The sequence below is a fragment of the Triticum urartu genome, chromosome 3A (assembly GCF_056163025.1).
Source record: "Triticum urartu cultivar PI428250 chromosome 3A, HENAU_Tu73, whole genome shotgun sequence".
Taxonomy (NCBI): Eukaryota; Viridiplantae; Streptophyta; class Magnoliopsida; order Poales; family Poaceae; genus Triticum; species Triticum urartu.
Genome location: NC_141875.1, coordinates 292460429 through 292476252, shown reverse-complemented (window position 1 = coordinate 292476252; position 15824 = coordinate 292460429).

The following is a 15824-nucleotide window of genomic DNA, read 5'->3' as shown; positions in this document are numbered from 1 at the left end:
ATGCATGAGATGAACACGTATGCAAATGCAATGCACATGATGACATGATATGAGATGCATGACAACGATAACAACACATGGAGACAAAAACCCGAACCCAAGAAAATAAAATAACTTAACGCCGGAAATGGCAAGAGTTGGAGTACATATTGGGAAAATCATATCCGGGGTGTTACAGCTCTGCCGGGCACCGGTAAGATGCAGCGAGAAGAAGTGGCGGAGGAGCACCGCGAAGGGGGTGATGCCCACCATGGCCTCACACACAAAGGCAAAGATGGCAAGAAGGGTCATAGATTGAGGGTTGAGGTGGAGCATATGGATATGATAATGCTCGAGCACCGCGTTGAAGAAGGCGGAGAAGGAGGAAGCAGGCCAGCCCAGAGGGCGTCAACGAAGATCGGGATCTCAGTGACTGCCCGAGCCATGCTGGAGCGAGATGCAAACCAGGCCGGCGTCTCTCCCCACTCGTTGAAGCTAGAGGCGAGAATGGGGCGCACCTTGCCCACGGCCTCGTCGTTGAGCACTCGAGGCCGGCTGAGCGCCGGCTCGAAGGATGGAGGCGCACTTGGCGAGGACAGAGGTTTCTTCCCCTTGTCGGCTTCTTTCGACGCCATGGTGGTGAAGCGGACGGAACACTGGTCGGACTGGAAAGGCAGAACAGGGCGTCGAGGAAGCGGGGAGATTGGAAGGGCCAGGCATGGCGAAGCAAGAATAACTATGTAGGCCGCAGGGGCCGCATATCCAGGCGGATTCAAAGGGAGCGTGGGGAAGCGAAGACGCCCACGTCCAATCAACCACCACGCGTTAACCAAGGCTGCAGGCTTTGGGGGCCCGCGGTGCTCCGAACTTGACCCTTGGCTTCGCCGCGAAGCCAAGCCCGCGCGCACCTTGGGCCCGGGGGTTACTGTCGGTGTTCTGGGAACGGGGGTCCCCAGAATTGCTTGCCTGCAGCCCATGGCGTGGCTAAGCCAGCAGGCCGTATGGCCCACCTTCACCAACGAGGCACCCAAGACCCTCGCGAGGCGGACGATGCAAGACCTCCTCTGGAGCGGCCTAGCTAGGCAGGCTCACGAGGAGCGAAGATATCAAGGCGGGGCAAACCTCACGAGGCTCTCGTGACATGAGCCATGAAGATCTACACTAGGCGGGTGCCAGCGCGCGCAACGTCCTTGTTTCCTCTTTGGTGCAAAAGGGGCAAGCGCAGCCGTGGGGTACCAAGGCCTCAGGCAAAGGTTGCCATTTCGGTGCACCAAGACCAAGACCATGGACTGCAAGATGGAGGTCATTGTGGAGCCCAAGACGAGTCACCACGAGAGCTTTGTGCAGGCAAAGACTACTTTTGTCAGGATAGCTCGTACTAGTTGCCCCCCTTCAAATTAGCCCGCCATTGTTGGGTCCCTTCCCGCTTGATATTTGGGAGGAGGACCAGGGCCTCCATAAATAGGACTAGCCACCATAGACAAGGAGAAAAGGGACACACAAAGAGACAGGAGACACACAAGTTCATACGCACAAGAACACCTCAACCTCAGCAGGCAGTTCTTCCCTTGTACTGTTCATCATCAGCCCAAGAGGCAATCCACCACCACCACACTGGAGTAGGGTATTACACCACAACGGTGGCCCGAACCAGTATAAACCCTGTGTCTTTCCGCGTTGCAAGTTCGTCGAGTTCGTCTGCAAGATCCTAGCGAGTTAGAGCGAAGATTGGTAGGAGGGAAAGACTTCGGACGCACCCCAGTGTTCGAACCTTAAGGGTTAGCTGGAACCCCACATCCGACGGGAGCCAAATAATATTTGAAGGTATTAGGAGTTGAGTTGTCAATTCAACCATACCCGGAGATTAATTATCTGCAGCAAAGTGATCAGTAGCAATGTAGTATGATAGTTTTGATAATATTAGCAGCAACAACGACAACGGTAACAGTGATAACAGTAATTTTGTAGCAAGTGTAACAGTGACGATAGCAATAGTAACTTAGCAAGAACAATATAGGATAAATTTGTAGGCATTGGATCAGTGACTTGTTGGATGATATTCATCATGAGACAGTTAAAACCTAGGGCGATACGGCACTAGCTCCAGCTCATCAATATTATGTAGCCATGTATTCCGTAAATAGTCATGCGTGCTTGTGTAAAGAACTTGCATGACATCTTTTGTCCTACTCTCCCGTGGCAGCGGGGTCCAATTGGAAACTAAGGGATATTAAGGCTTCCTTTTAATAGAGAACCAAAACAAATTATTAACACATAGTGAATACATGAACTCCTCAAACTATGGTCATCATCGGGAGTTGTCCCGACTATTGTTACTCCAGGGTTGCCGGACCATAACACGTAGTAGGTGACTATAACTTGCAAGATCGGATCTAGAACATGGATATAATGGCGATAACATAAACGGTTCAGATCTGAAATCATGGCACCCGGGCCTAAAGTGACAAGCATTAAGCATGGCAAAGTCATAGCAACATCAATCTTAGAACATAGTGGATACTAGGGATCAACTCAACAAAACAAACTCGATTACATGATGAATGTCATCCAACTCCTCACCGACCAGTGAGCCTATGAAGGAATTACTCACTCCTGGTGGGGAGCATCATGAAATTGGCGATGGAGAAGGGTTGGTGATAATGAAGAACAAAGACCCCCCTCTCCGGAGCCCCAAACGGACTCCAGATCAGGCCTCCCGATGAAGAACAGGAGGTGACGGCAGCTCTGTCTCATGGATCATGATAATTCTTTCTTCCTGATTTTTTCTGGAAAAATAGGATTTTATAGCGTCGGTTTCAGGGTCTGCGGGGCCACCACGTGGGGATAACCCACCTGGGCACGCCAGGAGAGGGGGCGCGCCCTGGTGGGTTGTGCCCACCCAGGTGCCCCTCTTTAGTTGGTCTTGGCTCCAGAAATTCTTGTTTATTTAATAAAAATTCCTCGCAAAGTTTCGTTCCATTCCGAGAACTTTTATTTCTGCGCAAAAACAACAACATGGTAGTTTTGCTGAAAACTGCGTCAGTCCAGGGTTAGTTTCATTCAAATCATGCAAATTAGAGTCCAAAACAAGAGGAAAATTGCTATGAAAAGTAGATACGTTGGAGACATATCAACTCCCCCACGCTTAAACCTTTGCTTGTTCTCAAGCAATTCAGTTGATAAACTGAAAGTGAAAAATAAAACTTTTACGAACTCTTTTGCTCTTGTTTGCATAAATAAGCTTAAACAACACCCAGGTTTTCAGCCAACATTATAACTAACCATGCCGACAATAACTTTTAAATATTATATTAACTCATATCAATGACATAATCAGCTAGCGAGCAATAATAAGGTATCTCAAACGACAATACGTTGTCAAAACAACCACGATATAATATGACAATAGTGGTATCTCGCTAGCCCTTTCTAAGACCGCAAAACATAAATGCAGAGCACCTCCAAAGTTCAAGCAGCGACTAAACATTGTAATTCATGGTAGAAAAATTCCAGTCATGATCCACCCAACATTAGCTACACACAATGCATAAGTCATGACGACAATGCTCTCACGTTCTAGGGCTTGTTCTAGAAGGTGATGACACAACATAAAAGTAAATAGATAGTCCCTTCGCAGAGGGAAGCAGTGATTTTTAGAGGTGCCAGAGCTCAAGTTTTTTAAAATAGAGGTAAATGATATTCTGAGACATGAACCTTTCTCATTCACTTCACGACCATCAGTTATCAACATCTTCCATTCTAAGCATGCTAGTGGCGGTTCCTAAGTGATAAAAGTAAAGGTTTTGACTCCATTGGGAATTTTTGTTTTATTATTTGTAAGTTTTTTCTATTTTCACTTCGGGACTGGGCATCCCTATTACCACCCTTTTCTCGTGCGATGGCGAGTGAATAAACACTCAACCTGAGAATAACCTGCTTAGCATGGAAGATACCAAGCACCTCCTGTCGTTCCATGAACGATCCAGACACACAAAAAGGATATATTTTTATAAGTTTTTAGAGGTGGCACATGCAAATTTACTTAGGACGGCAGGGTAATACCGGATATAGGTAGGTATGGTGGACTCATCTGGAATAACTTTGGGTTCAAGGTTTTTGATGCACAAGCAGAATTCCCACTTAGTACAGGCGAAGGCTAGCAATTAGATTGAGAAGCGGCCAGCTAGAGAGCAACAACGGTCATGAACATGCATTATGCATAAGTAACATAGGACACTAGCATGAGTAGGATATGAACACCATGAACATAATATCATAGAGGCTATGTTGGTTTTGATTCAACTATACATGCATGAACATGTCGGTGTACAAAAAGAGGGGTACACTTTTTGTACCCCTACAACTGTGCACGGGCAGTCGAAGCCACGGGCACCACCACACTGAGCAAGGAAAGGGAGGTGAGCCAAGGTAAGGCTGAAGCTCAGCAGAAGCAGAACGACGCCAAGACCAAGACCACGAAGAGCAAAGGGGACGAAGCGGACCCCCCCGGCAAGATCCTTGCCAGGAGGCAGTTTATCAAACCCGGCAAGACCCTTGCCGTGGCAGCTCGCCCCACACCTACGGAGTGAGTCACCCTTGAGTCCACTGCCCCCATGGGGCAAGGATTCGGGAGACATCCCCGTGGTGGCATGCAGATCTTTGTGAAGGCAATCAAGATCAGATACACCCTTTAGAAGATGATGATCCTGGGCGGGATCCCAGCCAAGGAGGACCACAAGGCCCCCAGCAAGAGCCTTGCCGGGGATGACAGCAGGCTCCACGGTAACACCCTTGCCGGGGCCCCGGCAAGGCCCTTGCCAAGAACACTCATAGGGCCACCATCAGGCCCACACCAGTCAAACCTCCACCGCCGTTCGCATGCAGCTCCCGACCCAACCAGCTGGGCAGGCACCTGCGTGGCGGCATACGGATCTTCGTGGAGACCCACCACTGCGCCACCTCGGCTGCCTGCCTGCCTACATTGCACCGCGGGCGCCACTGGCCAGGGTGGGTGTCGACACGAGAGGGAGCGGCGACGGACAAGACAGGTCTCTCCCCCGTCCTCGATAAAGCAAGGACACCTAAGCAAGACGCATTAAATGCACCTTGTCATGTAATGCGAGGGATAACCTCGCATCACTGTTCCCTTTCCACCTCCTGTGTGCCACTGTGGCCACCCCTTTTCCTATAAAAGGAGGCCCGAGGCGACCAGGAGGAGGATTCGGCTTTTTGGAGCTCCTCACGCCCCATAGCTAGCTCAAGAACACAGATATACAATCCACCAAAGCAGGAGTAGGGTTTTATGCATCCTCGCGGCCCGAACCTGGATAAATCAACCGTGTGCTATCTGTTTGATCCGCTCTTCTCATGACCCCGCGCCCCGCAACCGTAGTATGGATTCTTGTGATCCCATAGGTGTCGTTCCCACCGACATCTTTGGCGCGCCAGGTAGGGGGCGCAGTTGTGAGAATCGGCTCTAGCAGTTAGCCCGGCACTCCTTCATCTTCGTGACCCTTGAAGAAGAAAGGAGGCGAGAAGATCGACACTCGAGCGATCGCAAACAGAAGCTAAGTGGCATTGAACCCTTATTTGTGCTAACCTTCTTATTTGAGGTTATTCTGCCTGGAGATATTTGCTTTGTATGAGAAACCTGCACGCCAGGGGGCTCTACCACGATCAGCAACACCCTTGCCCTATTTCGAGTCCGCTCAACAGCTCAAGCGGCTGCGTCGAGAATGGCAGAGTAGCCCTCCGCGATCAGCAACGCCCCCAATTCTGACTCGAGTCAAGCTCGACAGTTCGAGCGGCCGAGTTCAGAACGAAAAGGTGGCTCGTCTGGCAGCACGCGTACCTGGCCGACCATGGGGATCCGTCCCCAAAACGCCGCTAGGGGCTTCCGCGCCAGCAAGCCTTCCCGATTGACGCAGGGCACGCATACAAAGAGGAATTGAACGGGGAAATAACATGCATGAAAATTAAGAGTACTTCAAAGTTATATTACATCACATCATAACTGCGGTTCTAACTAAAGATAAAATTTGTCTTGGTCGGGAACCCGCAGCGGCGAAGAAGAACGGGATGCCTAATCCCGGCGTTGGCCTTCCACCCTCTTGATTTCGTCGATGCAGTCGGTAATGGGCTTGATGCGCTCCTTGAGCACCATGAGGTCAGCACCATCCGGCAAGCTCTTCATCGCGGCCGCGAAGTCAAGATCGGGATTCCAGTACGCCATCTTGGTGAGGACCTTGGTCACGACCCTCCGACAAAGTCGCCGGGCCTCCTCGGCCAGCGTGGCCGTCCTGTTGGAGTGAATATAAGACAAGGCTCCGAGGACGCCCTCGAAGAACAGGGTCAACTTGGTGTTGACGGTCTCGCTGCGCTCAGGGGCGTACCTCACGTTTGGCATCCCCATGGTGGCCAACTGTGAGGTGACCCTGCTGGCGACCTCCTCCAGACGGCTGATCCATCTGTCCCCAACAATAAGCATTTCACATTTCTTTTGAACACTAGGTAGAGGTATTTGAAAACTTCCAATAGTGATAGTTGGAGATTTTTCAATAACATTAATACCATTCAGTTGGAATTGTTTCTTCGAAAAGTGCACCCTATGCTCACATGAAAAGTGACCTTTCTTTTATTGCAATCAATAACAGCCCCTGCAGTATTCAAGAAGGGTCTACCAAGGATAATCGACATGTTGTCATCCTCGTCATCTCAAGTATAAAAAAGTCAGTCAAAATAGTAACTTTAGCAATAGCAACGAGCACATCCTCACAGATACCGATAGGTATGGCAGTTGATTTGTCAGCCATTTGCAAAGATATTTCAGTAGGTGTGAGTTTATTCAAATCAAGTCCTTTATATAAAGAGAAAGGCATAACACTAACACCAGCTCCTGAATCACACAAAGCAGTTTTCACATAATTCTTTTTGATGGACAAAGGTACAGTTGGTATTCCCGGATCTCCAAGTTTTTTAGGCACTCCATCTTTATAAGTATAATTAGCAAGCATAGTGGAGATTTCATCTTTCAGTATTGTTCTCTTATGTAACACCCCGTATGTAACCTCCCATATTTGTATTCCAACTCTTGCCATTTCCAGCACTAAGTTATGATATTTCCTCGTTGTCGGGTTTTTGTCTTCATGTGCTTTTGTCTTCGTCATGCATCTCATATCATGTCATCATGTGCATCACATTTGCATACATGTTTGTCTTATGCATCCGAGCATTCTCCCCGTTGTCCGTTTTGCATTCCGGCGCTCCTATGTTCTCCGATGTCCCTTTATACCTCTTTTCATGTGTGGGTGATAGATGTTTTCGGATTGGACCCAGACTTGTCATGCAGCCTTGGTTTACTACCGGTAGACCGCCTGTCAAGTTTCGTGCCATTTGGACTTCGTTTGATACTCCAACGGTTAACCGAGGGACCGAAAAGGCCTCATGTGTATTGCAGCCCAACACCTCTCAAAGTGGCCCAAAACCCACCTAAACACCTTCCATCACCTAGGTCGTTCGATCACGATCGCGTGGCCGCAAACCGCACCTCATTTGGAGCTTCCTAGCTCCCTCTACCTCTATAAATAGCCCCTCCTCCGAAATCCCAGGTCTTGTTCCCCTAACCCTAGAAAAAACCCTCGCGCCGCTGCCGGACACGTCTGTTTTCCGGCCGGCCACATCGCCGCGCCCAACCACATCACGCCATGTGGCAACCGTCGGCCGCCTCCCGCCGCAGCCTGCGCGGGGCCCTCCCCGGCCCAGGCCGCCATCGACCGACGCCCGTGCCCGCGCCGGCGCCGTGCTCCGCCGCCTCCGCCGCGACCCTGCCGCTCCAGCCACCGCCACCATCGCCGGACTTCGCCTCCTCTTCGCCCGACCGCCGCACCACCACGCCGGAGTCGCCATCGTTCGCCGGGGAGCTCGTCGGCGACACCCCGGCCTCGGATCCGGCACCCTCCAGCGTCCCCTCGCCCTTCCCTCGCCGGAACAGGCTCAGCGGCATGCTGGAGACCTCACGCGCCTCGAGCTGCTACAGTGCCGTCGCCAGATCTGGATCGAGTCTCGGTTGACTTTTTCCCTCTGAAATCTTAATCTTTTGCATACTTTGACATGCCATAACTTCGTCACCGTTGCTCCGATTCGTGCGTGCAGCATATCAAAATGTTCGCCTCAATGAGTACTTCATTTCATCTCATTGCATCATGTTCATTTGAGCTCATATTGAAGCCCGAAATGCTGTTGGAAGAGGGCTATGTGATGTTAGTTTCAGATTATTATCAGCAAATGCACTTTTGTCATTTTTGCCATGATTAATGTGTGCATGCTATGATCTTGAGCTCTGCATGTGATTTGAATTATGCCATGCCATCTTTACTGGGGTGTATGCCATGTATTTTTGTGATCTCTGTGGTGACTAGCACAAGCATGCGAAGTAGCCTACTTAATGTTGCTGATTTCAGGGACTTCGAAATATTGTAAGTCTTTGCCCTATCCTTATTTTATGCCATATGTTCATGTTGATTCCTAGTGATCCGTGCATCTTTTGAGCATGACCAGTAAGGATGTTTTGTAGATATTGTGGTGCTCTATCCATCCATGTCTTTGTTTGCATTTATGGAGCACCCTAGATTGACTCAATCGAGCTCTACTTTCGCTATAAAATGTTCCTGGCAGATTGTTAACATGTTTAACAATTTTGCCAAGCTTGTTGTAGTTGATCCGTGCATGCTATGTTGTTGTTCTTGCCATGTTTAGCTTCTATGCCATGTCTACTTGCTGGGTGTATGCTTAGTTTATCATGCAATGCCTTGTGGTGAGTGCATCGAGCTCGTAAGCATGCCTACTTAATATCTATTTTACCATGTTCCAGTTTTTCACTAAGTCTGAATCTGATAACGATAATTGCTATGTTCATGTGGTTGCAATTGTATTTGTTGATCCCTTTTGGCTTATGGCCAGTAAGGGATTTTTGTTGTATGCTTTGAGTAGCTTCACACCATGCCTTGCTTTACCATGATATGTTCCTGTAGCATGTTGTTACCTTGCTCTAAACATTGTTTCCTGATGTTAAATTCCTGACTTGATGTTTATTTCACTAAGTCTGAAACCTGATATCTTTTGCACTTTTGCCATGCTTGTTTGAACCTGCTAATGGGTGAATTAGCCATAGCTCAGTGTTCATATTTTGTCAAGCATCTTGAGTGGATCCCTGCCACGTATTTTGTTGCCAAGTTGGAGTGCTTTAGCATGTTGTTCTTGATGCATTTAGATGGTCTCGTGTTGTTAATCGCAAACCGGTGCCATATTTGTTTTGCTTGCCATTTCCAATCCGTGCATCCGATTCCGGTGATCTTTATATCGATTTCGACCGAAATAAACTCCTCTTTCCAGTGGCACTCTTGGGTTTCCAAGTTGAGGCCAGGGTCAATCATTCCTTTCTGAATCATGCATATGCATCGCATACCGCATCCCACATATCATGACATGTTTTGCATCATGTTGTTTGTGCATTGCACGTGGTTGATTGTGTCTCCATTGGCTTGTTGTTCTTGCTTGGGTAGAGCCGGGAGACGAGTACGTGATCGAGGAGCCCGTTGAGTACGCTTACGAGGATCAAGTCAACTCGGAGAACTTTGCAGGCAAGATGACCATACCCTCGAAATCACTTCTATCTTTGCTTGCTAGATGCTCGCTCTTTTGCTATGCCTATGCTACGATACCTACCACTTGCTTATCATGCCTCCCATATTGCCATGTCAAATCCCTAACCCACCTTCTCATAGCAAACTGTTGTTAGTTGCTAGTTGCAGGTGAAGATTGGAGTTTATTCCTTGTGGGAACATGTTTATTGTAGGGATATCATTAATATATCTTGTTTATCTTAATGCACCTATATACTTGGTAAAGGGTGGAAGGCTCGGCCTTATGTCTGGTTTTTTGTTCCACTGTTGCCGCCCTAGTTTCTGTCATACCGGTGTTATGTTCCTTGATTCTGCGTTCCTTACACGGTTGGGTTATAATGGTAACCCCTTCACAGTTCGCCTTGAATAAAACTCCTCCAGAAATGCCCAACATTGGTTTTACCATTTGCCACCTAGCCTCTTTTTCCCTTGGGTTTCCGTAGCCCAAGGGTCATCTTTATTTAAACCCCCCTGGGCCAGTGCTCCTCTGAGTGTTGGTCCGACCGAGTAGACTGCGGGGCCACCTCGGGGCAACTTGAGGGTCTGTTTTACTCGTAGGATGTCTCATCTGAGTGTGCCTTGAGAATGAGATATGTGCAGCTCCTATTGGGATTTGTCGGCACATTCGGGCGGTGTTGCTGGACTTGCTTTACCATTGTCGAGATGTCTTGTAACCGGGATGCCGAGTCTGATCGGATTGTCTTGGGAGAAGGAATATCCTTCGTTGACCGTGAGAGGTTGTGATGGGCTAAGTTGGGACTCCCCTGCAGGGATTTGATCTTTTTAAAGTCATGCCCACGGTTATGGGCAGATGGGAATTTGTTAATGTCCGGTTGTAGAAAACCTAAAGATTACCTTAACTAAAATGAATCAGCTGAGTGTGTGGCCGTGATGGTCTCTTTTTGGCGGAGTCCGGGAAGAGAACACGGTCTCGAGTTATGCTTGTCGTAGGTTGTTCTAGGATCACTTCTTGATCATAGTTCATCGACCGTGCCTTTGCCTTCTCTTCTCGCTCTCATTTGCGTATGTTAGCCACCTTATATGCTAGTCGCTTGCTGCAGCTCCACCTCATACCTTTTACCCTTCCTATAAGCTTAAATAGTCTTGATCGCGAGGGTGTGAGATTGCTAAGTCCCCGTGACTCACAGATTCCTTCCAAAACCAGATGCAGGGACCGATGATACCGCTCGAGGTGATTCAACTGAGCTCAAGTGGGAGTTCGATGAGGACTCAAGACGATACTACGTGTCTTTCCCGGATGATCAGTAGTGGTGCCCAGTTGGGGCGATCGGGGACTATGTTGCATTTGTGGTTTATCTCCATTTTGGTTCCGTAGCGGACCTTGAGTGTATTTGGATGAATGTAATGACTTATTTATGCTATTTGTGTGACGTGGCGAGTGTAAGCCAACTATGTATATTTTCCCTTATTTATTACATGGGTTGTTGTGAAGATTACCTCACTTGCGACATTGCTTTCAATGCGGTTATGCCTCTAAGTCGTGCTTCGACACGTGGGAGATATAGCCGCATCAAGGGCGTAACAAGTTGGTATTCAGAGACTTCCCCAACCTTAGGATCCCCCTGCTTGATCGAATCATTGGCGTTGTTGAGTCTAGAAAAATGTTTTGAGTCATTTAGGAATTATATATATCGGAGAGTAGGATTCTTTTTACTCCTCAGTCCCTTCGTCGCTCTGGTGAGGCATCGTGACGTAGAGTTTTGACTCTTCTTTTCTCAAATTTCACTAATTTTTTTATAGGATCACGCAGGTATCTTGGAATCGTTCCGATGGTTTTGTGACGAGAACATTGTTCTTGGTGCCTCCTGTCATTTAGGGGTGTGGCAGTGTCCCGGGGAGTTGAGCTTCGAGGTGTTGTCGTCACAATTTTATCCTTGCAATTCTGGAATACCTGAGTTTCGCTGACATCAAAGATCTCTTTTATCCAGTTGTTGGTGAGATAACCTCGACGCCACCCAATACTGGGGCGGGAGTTCGGGAGTATTGCCATAACTTGTATAACGGATGCTTTTCGAAGGTTGAGGTAAATGATTTCCAAAGGTTTCCTGGTTATGTGTTGAAGGATGGATACAGCTGGATGTAGGATTTGCTAGCTTTGGGTGAGATATTATGCTTCCCCTGTATCCCCAACACCTGATTACATAACCAGAAAGGTTCGGGAGTTTCATAGGTGGGAATTCATGTAGCTCTAGCATTTCTTCCGCGGATATTTGGTTTGTGATTGGGTAATCCTCACCAAGTATTTGTTCATGTCCGTACCTTGTTGTTTTATTCTTCTACCTCTATCTAAGTGGCTTCTAAATTTATGGAAGTGTGACCATTTCAATTGGAATGCATTCGTTCATTTTGTTCGGATGTTAAGACTATATGTTGCAATTTTGATCCATTTGATTCAGCTGGAATATTTGTCTGTCGAGATGCTAACGGATGTCACCCTCTCCAGGATGGCTCCTCCAACGCGTACGACTCCGAATCCTGATCCGCCACCACCACCTCTACCTCCAGAGGCATGGCAAGCTGTGATGGCCGCTACCAATGCAAACACGCAGCTGATCATGCAACTCTTGCAAGAGCGAAATCAAGGGAATCATGGCCATGGCAACAATCAGAATCAGTTTGCTACACTCAACCAGTTCCTCGCTAACCAGCCAAAGACTTTCACCAACTGTGTCGAGGCAACAGACGCTGATGATTGGCTCATGGATATATGCAAGCATTTCGAGTGCAGCAATGTCAGGCCTGAGGACTTTGTCAAGTTTGCCTCGTTCCAACTCAAAGACCAAGCTGCAGAATGGTTTCAGCAATACAAAGATTCCAGAGGAGGCCGTGTGATTACCTGGGATGAATTCCGTCAAGACTTCAATGCTCATCACATTCCTCAGAGTGTTGTTGAGAGCAAGCGTGAGGAGTTCCGCAACCTGAAGCAAGGCAGCTTGTCTGTTTACCAGTATAACATCATGTTCCAGAAGCTTGCTCGTTTCGCCAAGCAGGACGTCCCCGACGAGAAGAGCATGATTTACCAGTTTAGGGGTGGCCTCAGAGAAGATCTCCAACTTGCTCTCGTGCTTTTCGAGCCTCAGAAGTACGATGATTTTTACAACATGGCACTGAAACAAGAGACTGCTCAACTAAAGTGCGATGCTTCCAAGAAGCAAGTTAGATATGCAACTCCTTCTTCCTCAACTCAACTGGCTTCTAAGCAGCAAAAGTATTGGCTGCCTCCTCCTCCGTTCCGTCAGCCTTATCAGCAGAAGAGCAAAGTTGGCAACGGATCTTCCCACCCACCCAACCCAGGCTTTCAGAACAAGACTTCGTCTCAAGCTGCAAGATCAAGTGCTCCGTATCACCGTCCGCTCTCGGAGGTCACGTGCAACAAGTGTCAGCAGAAGGGTCACTATGCCAACAAACGCTTCAATCAGAGGCATCTTCCTCCTCCTCCTCCGATGAGATCTGCTAGCACCGCAGTGGTCAAGCACAATCCCAAGAAAGCAAAGTTCAACTTGTTGAACGCAGCTCAGGCAGAGGACTCGTCAGATGTCATCATGGGTAACCTTCCTGTTAACGATGTTCCTGCAAAAGTTCTTTTTGACACTGGTGCATCGCTTTCTTTTATTTCAAGACCATTTGTTGCCAAGCATGAATTTCTGACCGAAAAGATTCCTTTCCCGTTGAAGATTGTGTCCCCGGGCAAGCAAATGACATCTAACGTTTGCGTCCCGGATGTTACTATCACGTTGGGCGACTATAAGTTTCTATCCTCTCAAGTGGTCCTTGGTAACTCGGATATTGATCTTATTCTCGGAATTGATTGGCTTTCTAAGCACAAGGCTCATCTTGATCATGCTGCCAGGCAGATTCAATTGACACATTCGTCTGAGGATGTAATCGTCTTTGCCGCTCGTGATGATACCATCCGTCTGTTTGCTCTCAATGAGAAGGGTGAGTTGGATGCCATCTCTCAGATTCCAGTCGTTTGCGAATATCAAGACGTCTTCCCAGAAGAGCTTCCAGGAATGCCTCCTCACCTGCCAGTTGAATTCATCATCGATCTTGAGCCTGGCACGGAACCTGTTTGCAAAGGTCCTTACAAGCTTGGACCTGAAGAGTTGAAGGAGCTGAAGAAGCAACTCGATATTCAAGAGCGTATGTGTCTCAACCGACCAAGTTCTTCTCCATGGGGTTGTGGTGTTCTTTTTGTGAAGAAGAAAGATGGAACGGACTGACTTTGTGTCGATTACCGTCCATTGAACAAGTACCCACTTCCCAACATCAACGAGATGTTTGAACAACTCAAAGGTGCTCAAGTATTCTCCAAGATTGATCTCCGTATGGGCTATCATCAGATTCGCATTCGTGAAGAAGATATCCCCAAGATAGCATTCAGAATAAGCTATGGTTCATATGAATACACTGTCATGTCTTTCAGCCTCGTCAACGCTCCTCCAACATTCTCTCGCATGATGAACTTCATCTTCAACGCCTACACAAATTACTTCGTCTTGGTCTACCTCGATGACATTTTGGTCTTTTCCAAGAACAAGGAGGATCATGACAAGCACTTGCATTTGGTGCTTGATAAACTCAGAGAACATCAGTTCTATGCGAAGTTTTCGAAGTGCGAGTTTTGGCTCGATGAGGTTCTCTACCTTGGGCATATCATTTCCGCCAAGGGCATAGCGGTTAATCCTGAGAAGGTGTATGCAATTGTGAATTGGGAACCACCTCAGAATGTGAAGCAACTCAGCAGCTTCACTGGGCTCGCAAGCTATTGTCTGGTCGCCTGAATGTGACATCACTTTCAACACCCTAAAAGAGAAGTTAGTCACTGCTCCAGTTCTGACTCCTCCTGATGAATCCAAACCGTTTGAGGTCTTCTATGATGCTTCCCTTCAAGGTCTTGGTGCAGTGTTGATCCAAGAGAACAAAGGTGTGGCCTATACCTCTCGCCAGTTGAAGCCCAGCGAAAATAACTACCCCACTCATGACCTCGAGTTGGCGGCAGTTGTCCATGCTATTTTAACTTGGAGACATCTCTTATTGGGAAGAAAAGTGGACATCTTCACTAATCATAAGAGTCTCAAGTACATCTTCACTCAGCCAAACCTCAATCTCAGGCAAACTCGTTGGGTCGAAATGATTCAAGAGTATAATCTGAGTATCGAATATACTCCAGGCAAGGCTAATGTAATTGCTGACGCATTGAGCAGGAAGGCTTACTGCAACAGTCTGATTCTCAAGCCTTACCAACCCGAGCTTTGTGAAGCTTTCCGCAAACTCAACCTTCAAGTTGTTCCTCAAGGTTTCCTCGCCAACCTCCATGTCTCTCCTACTTTGGAAGATCAGATTCATGAGGCTCAACTTCTTGATGCTATGGTGAAGAAGGTGAAGATTGAGATTGCCAAGAGTCAACCCAAGTACAAGTGCTATCATCTTGATGACAAGGATACTCTATTCTTTGAGGATCGCATTATTGTTCCTAAAGGTGACCTTCGTAAAGTCATTATGAACGAGGCTCACAATTCACTCCTCTCTATTCACCCTGGAAGTACAAAGATGTACCAGGACCTCAAGCAGTCGTATTGGTGGACTCGAATGAAGCGTGAGATTGCTCAGTTCGTGAACGAATGTGATGTGTGTAGAAGAGTGAAAGCAGAACACCAATGACCAGCTGGTCTCCACCAACCTCCTGCCATTCCAGAATGGAAGTTTGACCATATTAAGATGGACTTCGTGACTGGATTTCCAAAGTCCAAGCGTGGCAATGATGCTATCTTCGTTGTCATTGACAAACTCACTAAAGTGGCTCATTTTCTTACTATCAAAGATTCTACCACAACAGCTCAATTGGCAGAGCTATATACCTCCAGGATTGTCTCTTTGCACGGCATTCCGCAATTGATATCTTCAGATCGTGGCAGCATCTTCACCTCCAAGTTTTGGGATTCTTTTCAGAAGGCCATGGGCACCAACATTCGCTTCAGCATAGCTTTTCATCCTAAAACCAGTGGCCAAGTCGAGCGAGTCTATCAAATTCTTGAAGATATGCTCAGGGCTTGCGTCGTCTCTTTTGGTATGAAGTGGGAAGATTGTCTTCCATATGCCGAGTTCTCCTACAACAATAGCTTCCAAGCGAGTTCGGGCAAG